The sequence below is a fragment of the Trichosurus vulpecula genome, chromosome 2, assembly GCF_011100635.1.
Source record: "Trichosurus vulpecula isolate mTriVul1 chromosome 2, mTriVul1.pri, whole genome shotgun sequence".
Classification (NCBI taxonomy): domain Eukaryota; kingdom Metazoa; phylum Chordata; class Mammalia; order Diprotodontia; family Phalangeridae; genus Trichosurus; species Trichosurus vulpecula.
The window spans coordinates 414,836,164-414,853,648 of NC_050574.1; the positions used below are offsets into that span (position 1 = coordinate 414,836,164).

The 17,485-nt window shown below is 36.0% G+C and overlaps 1 protein-coding gene across 1 annotated transcript in view; it reads right to left on the reverse strand.

Moving 5' to 3' along the window:
- Nucleotides 1–17,485, reverse strand: part of ARHGAP6 (Rho GTPase activating protein 6) — a 330,900-nt gene that overhangs the window by 154,972 nt on the left and 158,443 nt on the right. The gene's annotated exons all lie outside the window — the stretch shown is intronic.

The window sequence follows — 17,485 nt, forward strand, 5'->3', positions numbered from 1 at the left end:
CATCTCCAATTTATATTGCACACATCTTATTTGTATGTAGTTTGCATATTATCTCCCTTAGATCATAAACTCCTTGAGAGCAGAGATTTTTTTTTTTATCCTCAGTGCTCAGTGTCTGGTATAAAATAGGTGCTTAATAAATGCTTCTTTACTGGTTGACTACTACCCAAGGATTAACCCAGCATCATCAGGATCACTAGGTAATTGTATTTCTTCAGCAACTTGAAGGACATATTAATTGTGTGAAGAAGTGATGATTTGTTTGAGTGAATGCTGTTATAATGTTGTTTTTATTATTATTTTTGGAATGAATCTATGATTTTCTTGCTACAGAAAACTCCTAGTTAGGAAACTCTCTCTACCTAATGCAGATCTATACCTGATCTGCAATTTATATTCTTAGAGAACTACTTATTTGCCTTGGGTCACAGTGCCACAGTGCATGTATCAGTGGCAAGATTTGAACCTAGGTCTTTTGACTCCCAATTCAGATCTCAATCCATTACCCAACATAGCCTCTAATTGTTTTTAAGGGGAGGAAAAAAGAGGACCACAAACCTATTTGCTGATAATGATTTCACAGTGTAAGAATTAACACTGTCAAAAGATAAGTATGAACTAAAAATGTTCATACCCTTTCCATTCTAGCCCTGTAAAATACCACACTACTCCTCCAGAGCTGTGGGAAAGAGATATGGCAGATAGAATAAGAGAAATTTAGAGTTGAAAAGGGGACCTGTCACCTGTCCTGACATGCAGGTTTCAATTTTGTTTCAATTATACCCCTCTGCCCCATTTCAACTGAGCAAGGGATGGATGCAAGCAATGCTTTCCCCACAAGTATTTAATGTGTTCCTAAGGAATCTGCCAACTGCTGCCAAAGTCTTACTTTCCACAAGTCCCAGGTTGTCTGTGAACTTTCAAATTTTCTGATTTTTTTTTCCTCTTTGAGGGTGACTAGGGAAGGGTGGGGAGGCAAAACCTAATGACATTATTTTCCCACAAAGCAATAAATTAATGCCTTTTCCAGATTTCCCCAGAAACATACTTTCTGGTGGACATGAGCCCACAGCTTTGAAACATTTCCTTTGGATGCTCATTTTAAATAAGCTGAGCTTTTTCCAAACTGAGCCTCTTCTAAAACACAGGTGGGAACTATTTGTTGGTTCTCTGTATTCTCAAAGACATGTAGATTTTTAATGAGTCATTTATTGTTAAGCAAGGGATTTTCATTTCCATATTGGAAATGTGTGCGTCTCAGGACACATACTACTATTACAACCTGGGGCTAGGAAAAGTCTGTCAAGTACAAGATATGCATGATTCTGGTTTTCATTAGCATTCGGTTGACTCAGGAAGCAGAATACATTATGCTAATTCATGCTGGATGAGAGATAATGACAACAGTCTGAGGGGAAACACCACCATTGGGTTGTTTGTTGTGAAGACTAAGGTTAAAAACCAAAAGGAAAGTATTTGCTGGTTCATCAACAGTGTGAGAATATTTAGTCCACAATGCAAGGAAGAGGGGGTACAGTTCAAGAATTAATGATGCGGATCAGACTAGATTAAACCTAGCAAAAAAGGTCATTACACTCTACTGCTGGTCATTTTAACAACTTATTCAGATCAAGGCAATATTGGTAAGGCAACTACACATCCAGATAGATTACATGGAACTAGCTGTGGTGAGCCACTAATTCCTAGGTCACAGCTCCACTGAATCAACACAAAGACAAATTCAATTTGTGAGTCTGTGAAATTCAGGGAAGCAATAACTCAAATCACTGGGGATGGTGGGAGTGGGGAGGGGGGAGACAGGATTGAATTGGTCACTTTATTCAATTGACCAGTTAATTAGTTGAAAATAGTCAGTCCATTCCTGCCATGTAGGCTCAGTTACAAATGAAACTGAGGTCTCAGTTTCAAAATGAAAGAATTGCTCATGAAATAAAAGACAGATTGAGGTCTTAGAAGGATTCAACTCATAATCATTGGATTCTGAGCACTGGATTATGGTTTTAATTTTTCTTTTTGTAGTCTTATAGTTCAAAATGACCTGAATTATGTAGGATCAGGAGTTTCCATTCTACTTCAAGCCTCCCAAGAGAATTCCATAGGATCTAACCTAATAAATACTGCAACACTAACAAAAGATATGGGAAAGCTTGTTAGACTCATATTTTGTCCTCTTTTAGAATATTTTTACTTTTGTAACATATTCTCTGTTGTGTGAGATTTTTTTTCCAAATAATAATTTCAAGGAAGCGTTCAATTTTTAAAAATTTAAAACACACAACAATGAGAGAGTTGGGTACATAGTGTGCCCCAGGAGTTAGAGTTAGTAAAAAAAAAATTAGAGAATTCACCAAATGAACTTTTCAAAGTCATATCTTTGGGTTTTTTTTCTTTATTCCAAGAGGTAGAGGATGGTATAAGATATGGACACTATACTGGGAGAACTCAAACCGAGACAGTACAATAATCTTTGATATTTGGAAAGGTCCTGAGGATAGTAATACTGACACTGTTGACCTTAAAATTTTGTTGTATGAAAAGGGCATTGTAAAACTTAAAGGGACATATAGCTATGAATTATTATTATTACTATTTCACTGGTGTGGACATTCCATCCTCCAATGTAGTTTATAACTCCTCCATATTTCATGAATTGGCTATGGTTGAACAATCACATCACCTATTGGGCCAAACTTCTGGGGATGAGCCTATCCAAATTCAATTAGGCTTTTTGTGATATGACAGATTTTCATCTTGGTTAAACCTGTAGAACTCACATTCTATTGGCATAGCCACTAAGAATGCAACATTAACTAAAACAAAAGTATTTCCAAAGCCAATCCAACAAGCATTTACTATGTGTTTTCTTTGTACAGAAAATGAATTGTGCTGGCTTCCAAGGATACAGAGACAAAATGAAAAGAAGTTCCTTCTGCAAGGAATTCACTTTACTGTCTCAACAATCCATGGTTGCACGTCTTTGTGGACCTAGTTCAATAAATAATCCAATATGATGTTACATAAAGCCTGTACTAATAGATTCTCTGACAGACAAAATTCCAGAGTGTATAGCATTGTCTAAGTACAAGTCAGTACAAGCACAGGATGTTAGAGGCTGAAACTTCATCTGGCAGCCAGGATGGAGAGCCTAAGATCAACCACATGGTTTGAATGCTATTGCTAGATGTCTTTTTCTCTGTTTTGTCATCCTCCCCTGTGCCTTGGAAATATAATTTTTGATAAACTACCCATTACCAAGATAGACAGATAAAAGTATAATATGATGAAAATGATAGAACCTTTGCAGAGTTTATTGAGAAAGGACTTGACTGTGACTGACCTTATACTTGTACTTATACTTAGGACACATACTACTATTACAACCTGGGGGTAGGAAAAGTCTGTCAAGTACAAGATATGCATGATTCTGGTTTTACTTATACCTTATACTTTTCAGGGATGTAGTGAACATTAATGTTATCATTTATATCAAGTGACTCTGCACTACTTAGGAGATATAGTAAAGAATTTCAAATAAAAAATAAAATGAAATTTAAAAAGAGGAAATGGCAGATCTATTTAAACCAGAACTACCCTAGATTTAGAATCAGAGGGAACCTAGGCATGATCCTGGCTTTGCTTCTTGATTCTTGTTTGACTCTGGGAAAATTACCTTTCTTTTCTCGGCCCTAGTTTCTTCATCTTTAAAAACAAGGTAGCAAATTAAATATTCACTAATGATATATAACTCTGAAATGTTTCTTCATTATCATTTGAATCTCCTGAGGATCAGATCACATTCTCCAAAACATAACGTCTGTATGCAACTGAAGCTTCATATTAGGATTAGCTGGAAAGATTAGTCCTGTCCCCAAAACTAGCATTATGAAAAAGTTACATTCACATATATTTGTGTGTATATATGTATATACACAATACAAGTACACATATATTTATATATACACATATGTACATATAACAATGCACATATATGTATGTTTGTGCATGTTATATATGCATATACACATATGTGCATATACACATAAATGCATACGTATGTGTGTATGTATATGTGTGTATAAATATACATATACACATTTTTGTTGTTCAGTCATACCCCATTCGGGGTTTTCTTGACAAAGATCCTGAAGTGGTTTACCATTTCCTTCCCCACCTCATTTTACAGACAAGGAAACTAAAGTAAACAGGTTAAGTGACTTGCCTAGTATCCTGACTCCAGGTCCCATGTCTATCCACTGTGCCACCTAGCTAATACACATACATAGACACATATGTGTGTATACACGTGTACACACATGTATACACACATGTGTATATGTACATACATACATATATACGCATGTACATAATATATGGTATGTATGTATATCTATCTATAGCTATATCTTTACTGTTATATGTACTGGTTTGGGAATTAGGAGATCTGGATTTTTCCAATTCTACATTTGTCTTTAACTAGCTCTGTGATGTTAGACTGTTCATTTATAACTCTGATTAAGCCTCATTAGGCTGAGTTTCATAATCAATAAAATGAAAGGGTTGGACAGGACAGTCATTAAGGCTTCTCCCACCTGCTCTGAAATTCTATGGCCACCTAGATTTTCTTCACTCAGATTAAAATGTTTTAGTCAACTCTGGAGCACTCACTTCTTGATGTTTATGGCAGCATCCTTTAAATGTTATGTTTCTTCCTGCTATTGAGACCTCGAACTAGTTTTATTACTGACCATTTTAAACAAAACCTACCTCTTCAAATATAATCATATCATGTGCACTGCAAAGTCAATTGTAAATAATTTCTTGGTTATCCACACAATGATTCTTTCCCATTAGTTCAGATACTGAGCTGGCCTGTAATCTCAGATTCTGTTTTTAAATGAAACTCTGACTTTCCTTTCTAGAGGAAGTGTAATTTTCCTAACCACATGTCATTTAAATGATGATCTAAAACTTAAAAATAACAACACTGTGTTCCTTTTTCCTATCATTTTTCCAACCTTAACTCTGAGGTAAGTCCAGAAATTCCCCTTTATTCATTCATTCAACAAGCAATTTTCAAGTACCTACTTTGCACAATTCATAGAATTTAGGTCTCTAAGAGATCTTAAAGGTCACCTAGTCTACTTAATTTCCTCATTTTACAAAAGAATGAAAAATCTAGTTGAATGGAAGCTCCTCGAGGGCAAAGACTATTTTAAAAAAATTCACCTTTTATCTTCAACACAAGTGTTCAATAAATTCTAGTTGAATGAATGGGAACAGGTAGGTGGTACAGTGGATAGAGTGCCTGGCCTGGAGTCAAGAAGATGAGTCTTCCTGAGTTCAAATCTGGTCTCAGACCCTTACTAGCTGTGTGACCCTGGGCGAGTCACTTCACCCTGTTTGCCTCAGTTTCCTCTTCTGTAAAATAAGCTGGAGAAAGAAACGGCAAAGCGCTCCAGTACCTTTGCCAAGAAAACTCCAACTTCATAAAAAATTAGATATGACTGAAATGACTGAACAATAGCCACAGCTGAATGAATGAGGAAACTGAATCTTAGAGAAATTAAGAGCCTGGCTCAACATCATAAGAATATTGAGCTGCTCAGCTGGAATTCGGACTCAGGTCTTCTGATATCAAATCCAATTTTTTTTTTCCCACTGTACACACTGTACCATGTCTCTCATCCCTCTCTCTGTGCTAGGGTAACTGCTGAAATTCTTCTATCAATCAATTAATGAATTAAACATTCCTTCACTACCTCTTATGTGCTAGTATTAATCACTAAACATACAAATATGATGACAGAAGCAATCCTCACTGGCGAGGTACTTACTTACATTCTAAGTTTGGAGATCATTAACACTTACATCAGGAATCAATGGCTTCAAAGATTCAAATCTATATTATGTGGGAAAGAACTTTGTCCACTCCTTCAGCAATAAAAATTGGGTACTAATAGACAAAGAAAAATACACATTTTGACAAATGCACCTTTCTCACTCTCTTCATTACTTGTTAATTATCCCCCAAACAAAATACCATCCATCTACATGTAATCTCACTTACTGAAAATTCCCTGCCATCTAATTAAGCAAACACAAGCAGGACTTTTAAATTACAAGCTATATAAATTCCTTCTGTGATTGTTTATACTATTGCAGACATGCTATTTGTAATTGACAAAGGCCTCTTTTTGGCTTTTTTGGGGATTGTTTTTGAGACACACACATGTGCATGGATGTGGAGAAGTGAGAAGCTTTGTCCAGGGCTGAACTCTGAACTGTGCTAGAATTGCTTATGGATCTAAAATGTATGGGACATGATGCTTGGATTGCTGATGCTTCTGAAGTAACTCTCCCTTCCTTGCCTCACAAAACTGTTTTGTTCGTCACATTGTAAGTTATCCAGTTAGTAAACACTAATTAAGCACCTACTATGTGCCAGGCAGGGCAGCTAGGTGGTGCACTGGGTAGAATACTGGGGCGGAGTCAGGAAGACCCAAATTCAAATGTGGCCTCAGACACTTACTAGCTGTGTGACCCTGGGCATGTCACTTAATCTTGTTTGTCTCAGTTTACACATCTGTAAAATGAGAGGGAGAAGGAAATGGAAAACTACTCCAGGATCTTTGCCAAGAAAACCCCAAATGGAGTCATAAAAAGTCAGATATGACTGAAATAACTGAATAACAACAAACAACAACATGTGCCTAGACCTATGTTAAGTGCTGGGGATACAGAGAAAGACAAAAGATAGTCCTGCTCTTAGGAAGCTCACAGTCTCATGAGAAAGACAACCCACAACTATGCATAAACAAGACATAGAATAAATTACGGAAAATTAACAAAGGGAAGGCGTTACTATTAAGGGGGATCAGGAAAGGATCCTGATAGATAGAATTTTCTTAACTTGGGCTCTATGAACTTTTAAAAAAATATTGTGATGCTTACTTCAACATAATTGCTTTCCTTTATAATTCTACATATTTAACTTTATGCATTTAACAACATTATTCTGAGGGATTGATAGGCTTCATCAGACTGCCAAAGGGGATCCCTGACAAAAGAAATTAAGAAGTCAGTTTTTACTGATCCAACCATTCTGGAGATCAATTTGAACTATGCCCAAAGGGCTATAAAGCTGTGCATACCCTTTCACCCAGCAATATTACTTCTAGGTCTGTACCTCAAAGAGATCATAAAAATGGGAAAAGGACCCATTGTATAAAAGTATTTATAGCAGCTCTTTTTGTGGTGGCCAAGAACTGGAAACTGAGGGGATGCCCCTCACCTGGGGAATGGCTGAACAAGTTGTGGTATATGAATGTAATGAAATACTATTGTGCTATAAGAAATGATGAGCAAGTGGACTTCAGAAAAACCTGGAGTGAAATGAGCAGAACCAGGAGAACATTGTACACAATAACAACCACATTGTGTGATGACTGACTTTGATAGACTTAGCTCTTCTCAGCAATGCAAGGATCTAAGACAACTACGAAAGACTCACGATGGAAAATGCTATCCTCATCCAGAGAAAGAACTTTGGAGTCTGAACGCAGATGGAGGCATACTATTTGTTCACCTTTTCTTTTGATCTTTTGTTTTGCTTCTTCTTTGTTGTGGTTCCTCCCATTAGTTCTAATTCTTCTTTACATCATGACTAATGTGAAAATATGTTTAATATGACTGTACCTGTATAACCTATATGGAATTGCTTCCTATCTTAGGGAGGGGATAGGGGAGAGAGGGAGAAAAATTTAGAACTCAAAATTGTTCAAAAAATGAATGTTGAAAACTATCTTTACATGTAATTGGAAAAAAAATAAGATACTAGTAAGTGCTAAAAAGAAATCAAGTTTTGGGATACTGAGAAGCTTGCATACTCATACGGTCAAGATGTCACCATTGTGACGTCATTGGTCCTACCTGAGAACCAAAGATCAACAAGAGATCTATTCCTATGCTTTCAAGGGCTGCAGTGACAGCACATCTTTCAGCTCATATGACAAATCTGACCAACAATAACACATTTCCATAAAAAATGAATTCTGTCTATAGATAATCAAATATAGCTTTTATACCATGTTTGTCTTTATTCTTTTATCAAGAATTTGACCTAAAAGGAAGGAGTCAAATATAGTAATAATTGGGTGATGGTGATATATTTCCATATTTTCCACAATATCTCTTCATGTAGATCATTTCTATATAAGACCAAACATACGGACGGTAGCAAAATTGAGCCATTCGACTTAGCTACCAAAAAAGACCCAATAATATCTACATCATTGAATAAATGATATAGCATTTTGATACAGTATTTTTGATTTGTTTATAAATTAAAGAAATTAAGAGGGTGGACCATGGCAAACCAAAATCATTAGTATCTGCTGTAATAATGGTGATGATACCTTAACCAATTGGCATTCTCTTAGAAAATCTTATTTGGCATACTTTTAAGGGTAAATGAATTGTCAGCAGAATACATATAGCTGATAAATGGGCCTTTGGAACACAAGCACATCTTAGCCATGGTACAGCAGAAAGAACCCTGGATTCAAAGTCAAATTTGAGTCCTGAATTCAAAACTTGTCTTTGTCACTTTTTGTGTGACCTTTTCCAAATCATTTAACTTCTCTGGTCTTTCGTTTCCTCATGTTCTCTAAAGCTACAACTTGTTAAGCAATCTTAACTAATAATAATAAAAGCTAGCATTTATATAGCAATTTAAGGTGTGTGAAGCGCTTTACAAATATCGTCTTATTTTATCCTCATAACAATACTGGGTGGTAGGTGCCATTATTATCCCCATATAGCAGAGGAGGAACTGAGGCAGAGAGAGATTAAATGTCTTGGCAGAGTCACATAGCTAGTAAGTGTCTTAGGCCAAATTTGAACGCGTAGTCTTCCTGATTCTATGTTCAGCACTCTACCTACTGCATCAACTAGCTGCCTAGATTTGGGAAACAGGAAGGAAGTAAACATGACTTTTAAAGAACCAAAAGGATTTCATAAAGCACATGCTATAGCTCATGAGCCCTACTTACAATACTTGCAGGGTCCCTCGGAATTCAGAGTTTATTAGATCTTGTTTCATTCACATTTCTTACAAGTGAATTTTCCAGTTCACTTTCAATTAGAAGCATCAAATTCTAAAGTGGTGTAACTGCAAAAAACAAGCCTATTTGAAAACAACAACAAGTGACAGATGACTTGCTGATAACAAGGGAGGTGGTTGACAAGTTATAAAAAGCAGACCCAAGATCACCAGGAGACCCAGGAAGGACTCTGTAAATATCTGACTCTTGAAATATTACAACATGGCCCAATAACTGAGATTCATAATGTTGATTATGAGTGATCAACAAATGATAAAACAAACAAACAGAAACATGTTAAATATCCACTACTTAAGAAGACCAGAAATAAAAAGTGTGGAATATTTTGGAAAGATTTCCATCAAGAGCTAATGTTTTGAATTCATACAGGCATGCACTCCCATCATCTTGGAAATATGCCTCAGTCCTCAACAATGCCCCATCAATGAAGTGTTATTGTATCTCCTTTCAGACCTTTGTAGCAAAAAGATTTGCCATGATTTTAGATAATTTTATTATGATTTAATTGCAACCAATCTTTAATCTAAAATAGGAGTTCTTAGGCTGGGTCCTTGAATTTTTTAAATTAATATTTTGATTACTGTATTTTAATACAATGTTTTGTCTTTTTAATCTTATCATTTCATTTTATTCATTTAAAAATATCATTCAGAAAAAAAAAAAACCATAGGCTTTACCAGACTGCCTCCGAAGTCCATGGCACATAAAACATAAAGTAATCTTGGACTAAAATTATATTTCCTAGAGAGATTCATTAAATCATTCAGCAGACAATGGAAATGCCCAGTGTGTTTTGTTATTATACATTACACACATACAATACATATATACACATATACAGATGTTCATATACATATATACATATGTATGTATTCACATATATAATTATATATTTATTTATGGGTATAGTTATCATCATTATTTCTGTTATTATTATCACTACTACATACATATTTAGCACTATCACCTTACTCCGTTGCCTTATCATGGCATGGAAGGTACCCTGAATTCACTTTAAAAATTAGCCAAAATCAATTTGCTTTCCCTCTCTTCCTGCCCTCCACCAATGAAGAAGAAAAACAAAATTCTTCAAATTTTCACACTCAAGGAAAATGAATTCCTGCATTGTTCCTGTCTAAAGAAAATACATCTAATATGACTCCATCTGTACTTTGAGTCTATTATCTCCCTGTCAAAAGTTGGGTAGCCTATTTCATGGTCCATGGAAACATGATTGGTCCAGTCTTTCAAAGCTGTTTGTCTTTATAATGTGGTTTTTCTTGTATACATTATTCTCCTGATTCTGCTCACTTCACTTTGAATCAGTTCATCTGATTCTTCCCAGGGTTCTCTGGAATCCTTCATCATTTCTTTTGGCACAAACACGTTCTATTACATTCATATCCCCCATGCCCTAGGTCCTTGAAGGTGATGCTAGGAAAGTGTAACCTATCAAAGCCCTGTTAGAAAGGTTTTAAGTATGGGACTCAAGACAGACTATCTGCCTACATTAATAATAATAATAACAATTATAATAATAATAATGACAATCACTAACATTTATACATTTCCTAGTAGGTGCCAGGCACTGTGGTAAGTACTTTACAATTATTATTTCACTTGGTTCTCATGACAACAACCCTGGGAGTTAGATGCTATTATTATCCCCATTTTACAATGATAGAAACCAGAGCAGGCAAAGATTAAGTGACTTGCCTAGGGTCACACAGCCAGTAAATGTCTGAGGCTAGATTTGAACTCACATCCTGACTCCAGTTTAGTACTTTATCCCCTATGCCACTTACCTGCCCCCTAAATTTGAATATTTTCATCATAAGGTTTGTCACAGGATACTGAATTACAACAATAATAATAGTAAATAACACATTTAATGATTAAATATATAAATACATAATAATTATTGTTATTATTTTTATTATGTGCCATAGAAGAAAAACCATCCCATCCATGAAGAGACAGAAGGAGTTATAATATGTATCTGTAAAGGAAGTTGTCTCACCAATGAAATTACAGATCCTTGAAGAAGTTGCTTACTTCATTAAGTAAGCATGATTAAATTTGTATGTAAATTTAGCAGTTATATCACAAAGATATTCTTTGTAATTAATTTATCGATCTCTGTGTGTGGTAAGAATGAGGGAAATAATACCTTCTTTTGCAGATGGAAAAACAAGATTGTTTTTCCTTCATGTTAGCTTAGGCAAGTGAGTAAGCCCTTGGATCCTGGGATGAAAGAACAAATATGCCAACAACATGTCCAGAACCACAATCCCTGATACTTCAAAGGAAGCTTTTCTAACTTTGGTGATTGAGTGAGTATTTAGTTTCATGTGAAATACACACTCATGAAATTGCTAAATACCATAGAAAATACAGCATTTACATTTATAAACAACAAGAAGAAAAAAACATATGTAGAAAATACTTGGCTTTATAAGATATCAAAACAAATGTTAAATTTGGTTAATTATGTTTTTGAAGTCAAATGATTTGAAGTCACTTTAAAAATAGGATAGGGACTGAACTTCTAATCTCATAAGTATGGGGACTTCAGGTCTTTCCCTCAATGCCAATCAGCACTGTAAGTTATAATTATACAGTTCTATAACTTATAGTCTAAGAGAGTTACCTAGAATAGTGAGAAGTTATATGACTTGCACAGCCTGTATGTTTCAGGGGTGGGGTGGGGAACCCAAACTCAGGTTTTCCTGGCTCTGAGGCCACTCTCTACCCATTATATTATGCTGTTATTCAGGAAAAACAATTAAACATTTTAAGAAAATTAAGTCAATTTGGTCAAAACTACTTAGGGTCAAAAATAATGATTCAATTGACTTTTAAAAATTTTGTAATTAGTTCTTTTGGCATCACATAGCTGTTACCTTATGTAAAACACCATATTTCAAGCAGAGAAATAATTAAAAACAAAGTCTCTGTGATTCAGGAAGCTGCAAAGTAAAAGTCACAGTGCTCTTATGTTGTTGCTCATCAAAGCCTGGAAAACTATCAGTGCTTAATATATTTAAAGGGCTCGGCTTCCTACCCAGTTGCTGAGATGACTTAATGCCACTGAGTGGAAAACCTTCTGTAGAAAATTCTTGCCAAGTACATAGCTGCCTCCTTCTCTTTCAAAAACTCAAGACTTTCAAAGGACTGAGGTGAATAACACAAGGCTACAAAGTTCCTTCTCTTACATCACTGACTTCAGCAGTACAAATCTGTCACATTTGATGTGGAAAGCATGCTCTGTACTCATTCATAAGTTCCAAGTAATTTATTAGTGCTTTTAAAAGGGTATGAATTAGTGGTCACTAGTGCAAAGGTACTGGGAGTAAACTGCTTAATGGTATACCTAGAGATGAGGACCTGGCTTTGTTTCCACTGGACAGTAACTTTTTTTTTTTAAATTTTCAATGTGACTTTGTCTCAACAGTTTTTCTTAATAATTATTCCTTATACTCTGCATTCCAAATTTTGAAATCTATTACATTCTGACAAACTGATGAATTATAGAAACCATCCTATATTATTGTATACATTATATACATAGTAATCTTTTTTAAAAAAAAAGGTTTTTAAACTTTTGCAATTTAGTAATCTTTGTAGCTAGCTACTGTAGAGTGAAAATCCTTTATATGGCAAAGTACACAATGCCTTATACTTAGTATAGTTTACTCAGTTTAAAATTAGTATATAATATGCAAAGTATATAATTGCTTATATTCTTGGTATAGCTTCCATGTTTTAATGAGAGAAGACTTCTACTTAATAATCTTAGGAACACAGAATCATAGATATAGAAGTAAAAGAGACTTCAGAGACTGTTTAATTCAACCCCTTCCCTACAGGAAGTAATAGTAATCTTACTGCCTTATTTTCCCTCCTTTTCCCCTGCCTTGCAAATGAGGAGACCCTTCTCCATTGTGAAATGCAAAAGCATTGTTATCTCCATGCATTCCATAGTGCTGATGGGATTGATGATGATAAGTTGCATTTATGCAGTTGTAGGGATAAAAAATAGGCATCTGGCAAAATCTGTCTTTATCCATTCAGCAATACTTAACAAACATTTATTTACTAAGAGCTCACTGCTTACAGAACATTGTGTTGGGTACAGGGAAAATGTAATGGTTAGATAAGGCACAGTCTCTGCCCAGCTAAAGTTTATCATCTAATAGGCAGATAAGACAAGGAAGTGTATGGAGTGTGAGGACTACTATATCTGGTGTGAGGGCTTGCCCACTTTTGATGTCCTCCTGATTCACCCAATTCTCATCTGTGGCTCTAAGAAGCTATAGCATGTATAGTGGCCATAGCCCGGTAAAACTGTTTTGGCAGATGGGCTACACAAGGTTGAAGGTAACATGGCAGTGAGTTAGGGGAATGTCTACCCCAAGCATGTGAAGACTTTCCCTGGCAGAATGGGTGGGTAAGAACAATTTGTTCCAATGGCCATGAAGGCAGCTGAAGCAGGTGGAGTGTTTAGAGCTTGGTCAGACATCAAAGAGGCCAAGGTCATCTACTGCATCCTGGACTATCGTTAGTTTGTTTGACTTTTGTTCTGCCTCTGGACTTCTACGATTCAGGAAAAGAGAGTGGAGCTGATAACTTTGCACAACTCTGCTTCACTTAAATCCAATTCATGCACAAGTCAAGACATCACCCATGATGTCATCAGTCTTCTTCAAAAATGAAGGACAAACAAGACAAGGACATACAAGCCCCATTTAATATGTATGAATCCCTCTTCTTTTAAAACATGAGGTCTATATCTAATTCAATCTTGCCTTTTCCACTCTCCTCATGCTGAACCAAACCACGAGTGACTAAACTTAGAGGCAGGTGGCACAGTGGATTGAAAGGTAGGATTGGGGGCAGCTAGATGGGGCAGTGAGTAGAGCACTGGCCCTGGAGTCAGGAGGATCTGAGTTCAAATTTGGCCTCAGACACTTGACACACTTACTAGCTGCGTGACCTTGGGCAAGTCACTTAACCCCAATTGCCCTGCCTTCCCCTTCCAAAAACAAACCAAAAAAATATCCAATATAGGGGCGGTTAGATGGCGCAGTGAGTAGAGCACCAGCCCTGGAGTCAGGAGGACCTGAGTTCAAATATGGCCTCAGACACTTGACACAATTACTAGCTGTGTGACCTTGGGCAAGTCACTTAACCCCAATTGCTCTGTCTTCCCCCCTCTGGAAAAAAAAAGGTAGATTTGGAGTTAGGAAGAACTGAGTTTGAATCTGCAGGTACCCCCATAGTCACCCCTGAAGTACAAAAGTGCCTTTGGCTCATGAATTTATAAGGATCTCCTCTTTAGCTTTGATAAATCTGTTCAAGCATAATTTTATATTATTCAATCTATTCCAAAACAAAGATGAAGTATTCAACGTGAAAATAAAATAAAAGCCTCCATGGCTAGTCCCTTCTCTTAAACTCCACACATTTCCCTATTTCCCATGCCTCGAGTCTAATCTTTACAAATTACTAATTATTTACTTACCACATTCCACTACCCTCCCCTTCAGAAGTCTCTCAGCCACTAAGGCCACATTCTTAACAAATCATGGCTTAATGGATAGGGCACTGGACTTGGACTGGGCAAGAGGTTCAAAGGCTGCCTCAGATACTTACTATCTGTGTAATCACAGAAAAATCATGGAACCTTTCTGTGCCTCAGTTTCTCATCTATAAAATGAGAGAGTTAGCCTTGAAGGTCCCTTCAGACTCTAAATCTATGCCACCTCTTGCAAAAGAATCTCTCTTGCCTCCCTATGACAATGCCGTTCCATCCCTCAGAATGCTATTATAATGGTTCCTCTTTCTAATAAGCTTTAAGACAAACCTCTAGATCCTATAATACAAGATCTAACCTATCCATCACCATTCTTCCCACTTCCTCCATTCTGCTCCATTCTTTATTCTATATTCTCTCTACTACTTTTTAAAAACTCCTATCTTCTATGGAATTTATTTGTTCACAGCTGTTTCCATGTTGTCTCTCCTTTTAGTCTGAATCCTTGATAATAGGGACTACCTTTTGTCTATCTATCTATCTATCTATCTATCTATCTATATATGTGTGTGTGTGTGTGTGTGTGTATACAATATGTATTTACACATACACACATATTTCATATATATATATATATATATCCCTAACACTTCATGTGGCACATAGTGAGCACTTAATATATTTTTAGTGACCTTTCTTATGTTGTTGTTTAGTCATTTCAGTTGTGTCCAACTCTTCATGACCCCATTTATGGCTTTCTTGGCAAAGATACTGAAGTGGTTTACCATTTCTTTCTCTGCCTCATTTTACAGTTGAGGAAACCGAGGCAAACAGAGTTAAATGACTGCCCAGGGTCACACAACCAGTAAGTGTCTGAGGCTGGATTTAAACTCAGAGCTTCCTGACTCCAGGCCAGTGCTCTATCCATTGTGCCATCTAGCTGCCCATATATCTTGTTAGCCTGCTTTATTTTAGTTAATTATAAAATATTAATAAGCTTATGAAACAGCTACAACTGTTCATTCTAGATGAATTAGGGACCATATATACCTTTTGATGACCAAATTCTTGATTTTCTAGACTGTTATTCATCCTATGTGGCTTGATCAAAACTCGCTGTTGGTTTGATCAGATTCCAGTATGAATCATGTATTATCTCATACAGCAGATTGAAAGTAAATTTTGTTTAGAAAAAAGAGCAGCCATATGTGCTGACTTGAAACTTAAGTAATACTAAAGCAGACAGTGACAGAGTAAAATTTCCAAACTGATTCCAAATCAACCAGTATGTACATGCAAATAATCTGCTTACTAAAACTCTTGGGCCAATGATACTCATTTGATGTGATAAACCTATTATTGTCCATAATGAAAGACCCCATATATTCTAATCATAACATTCCAATCTTGTGATTGATAATGACCATGAAAATCCATGATGTTCAAATTTTTAGCTGAACTCAACTCTTTTTTTTCCTTCCTCTCCTCAATCCGGATTGGTTGTTCTATTGGAGGAGAATGGTATAAATTGAGCTTGGAGCTTGAAGAGAGCCATAGGATCAAGGTTCTCAGAATTTACAGAAAGCAACTGTATCTGAATACTGTTACAGGTAAGTATGCTTTATTTTTTTACCATTTTAGTTGCATTTATTTCATATGATTTATAGATGGAAGGGATTTGCCTGTGTGACTTTGAACAAGTCACTGTACCTCCAAGGGACTCAGTTTCCTTATCTGCAAAATAAGAGTTTCAGACTAAAAGACCTTCAAGGCCATTTCTGATTCTAAATCGATGATCATATAAAACTAAGGTCCTGAATCAATTGAGGTGAAGTGACTTATTCTACATTTCAAATATCTTAGGAGAAAGAATATTCCAAGATGTTGAAATTTTGACTTGACTACTTTATAGTTTCTTCCATAGTATAATCTTTAAAGTGGACTTAGATTTTTAGATAATTTATTTTACTTTTTAAAAAGTTATGTTTTACCCCGTGTATTAGTTTAACTGTTAATTCATATTCCTCCTGGATAGAGTGTGGGGCCTGAATTCAGGAAGACTCCTCTTCCCAAGTTCAAATTTGACCTCAGACATTTCCTAGCTGTGTTACCCTGGACAAGTCACTTAACCCTGTTTGCCTCAGTTTCCTCCTCTGTAAAATGATCTGGAGAAAAAAATGGCAAACAGCTCTAGTATTTTGGTCAAGAAAAACCCAAATGGGGTCAAAAAGAATCAGATAACAACTGAAATGATTGAACAATAGCATCAAAAAAATAACAATGAGCCTCCATCCCCACCCCAAGGCTCAAGCACTTCTTGGGTCTGAAGTTTAAAATTCAAACCAAAATATCTTTATATTTTAGTTCATTAGAATGAGAGAAATATTTTTACATGATACATACAAAACGCTTAAAAAATTGAGCTCTAAATTATCTTTGAAAAACAAGTAGCTGTGTTTGCTAATCAGTTGCTTAATGGAGTTCAATTGTCTTTCCCTCCAAGTCTGTTTGGCCTGTAGACGACTTCAATGCAGACCTGGAGCTCACTATGAAGCCATCATACTATGAGTTCAGCTTAGCTCAAGATGCATTTATTTTGCACCTGCTGTGTGCTAGGTGGGGCAGCTAGATGGCACAGTGGATAAAGCTCCTGACCTGGAGTTCAAATAGGGATTTTATGATCAACTCAAGGCTGAATATGGTATGAAGTCCTATTACAAAGTTCAGGAATGACCATAGTTCCTTGTGTTAATTGAAATTTCAATACTAATCATGCAGGATTGTTAAAACACTTACAGATAAGGAA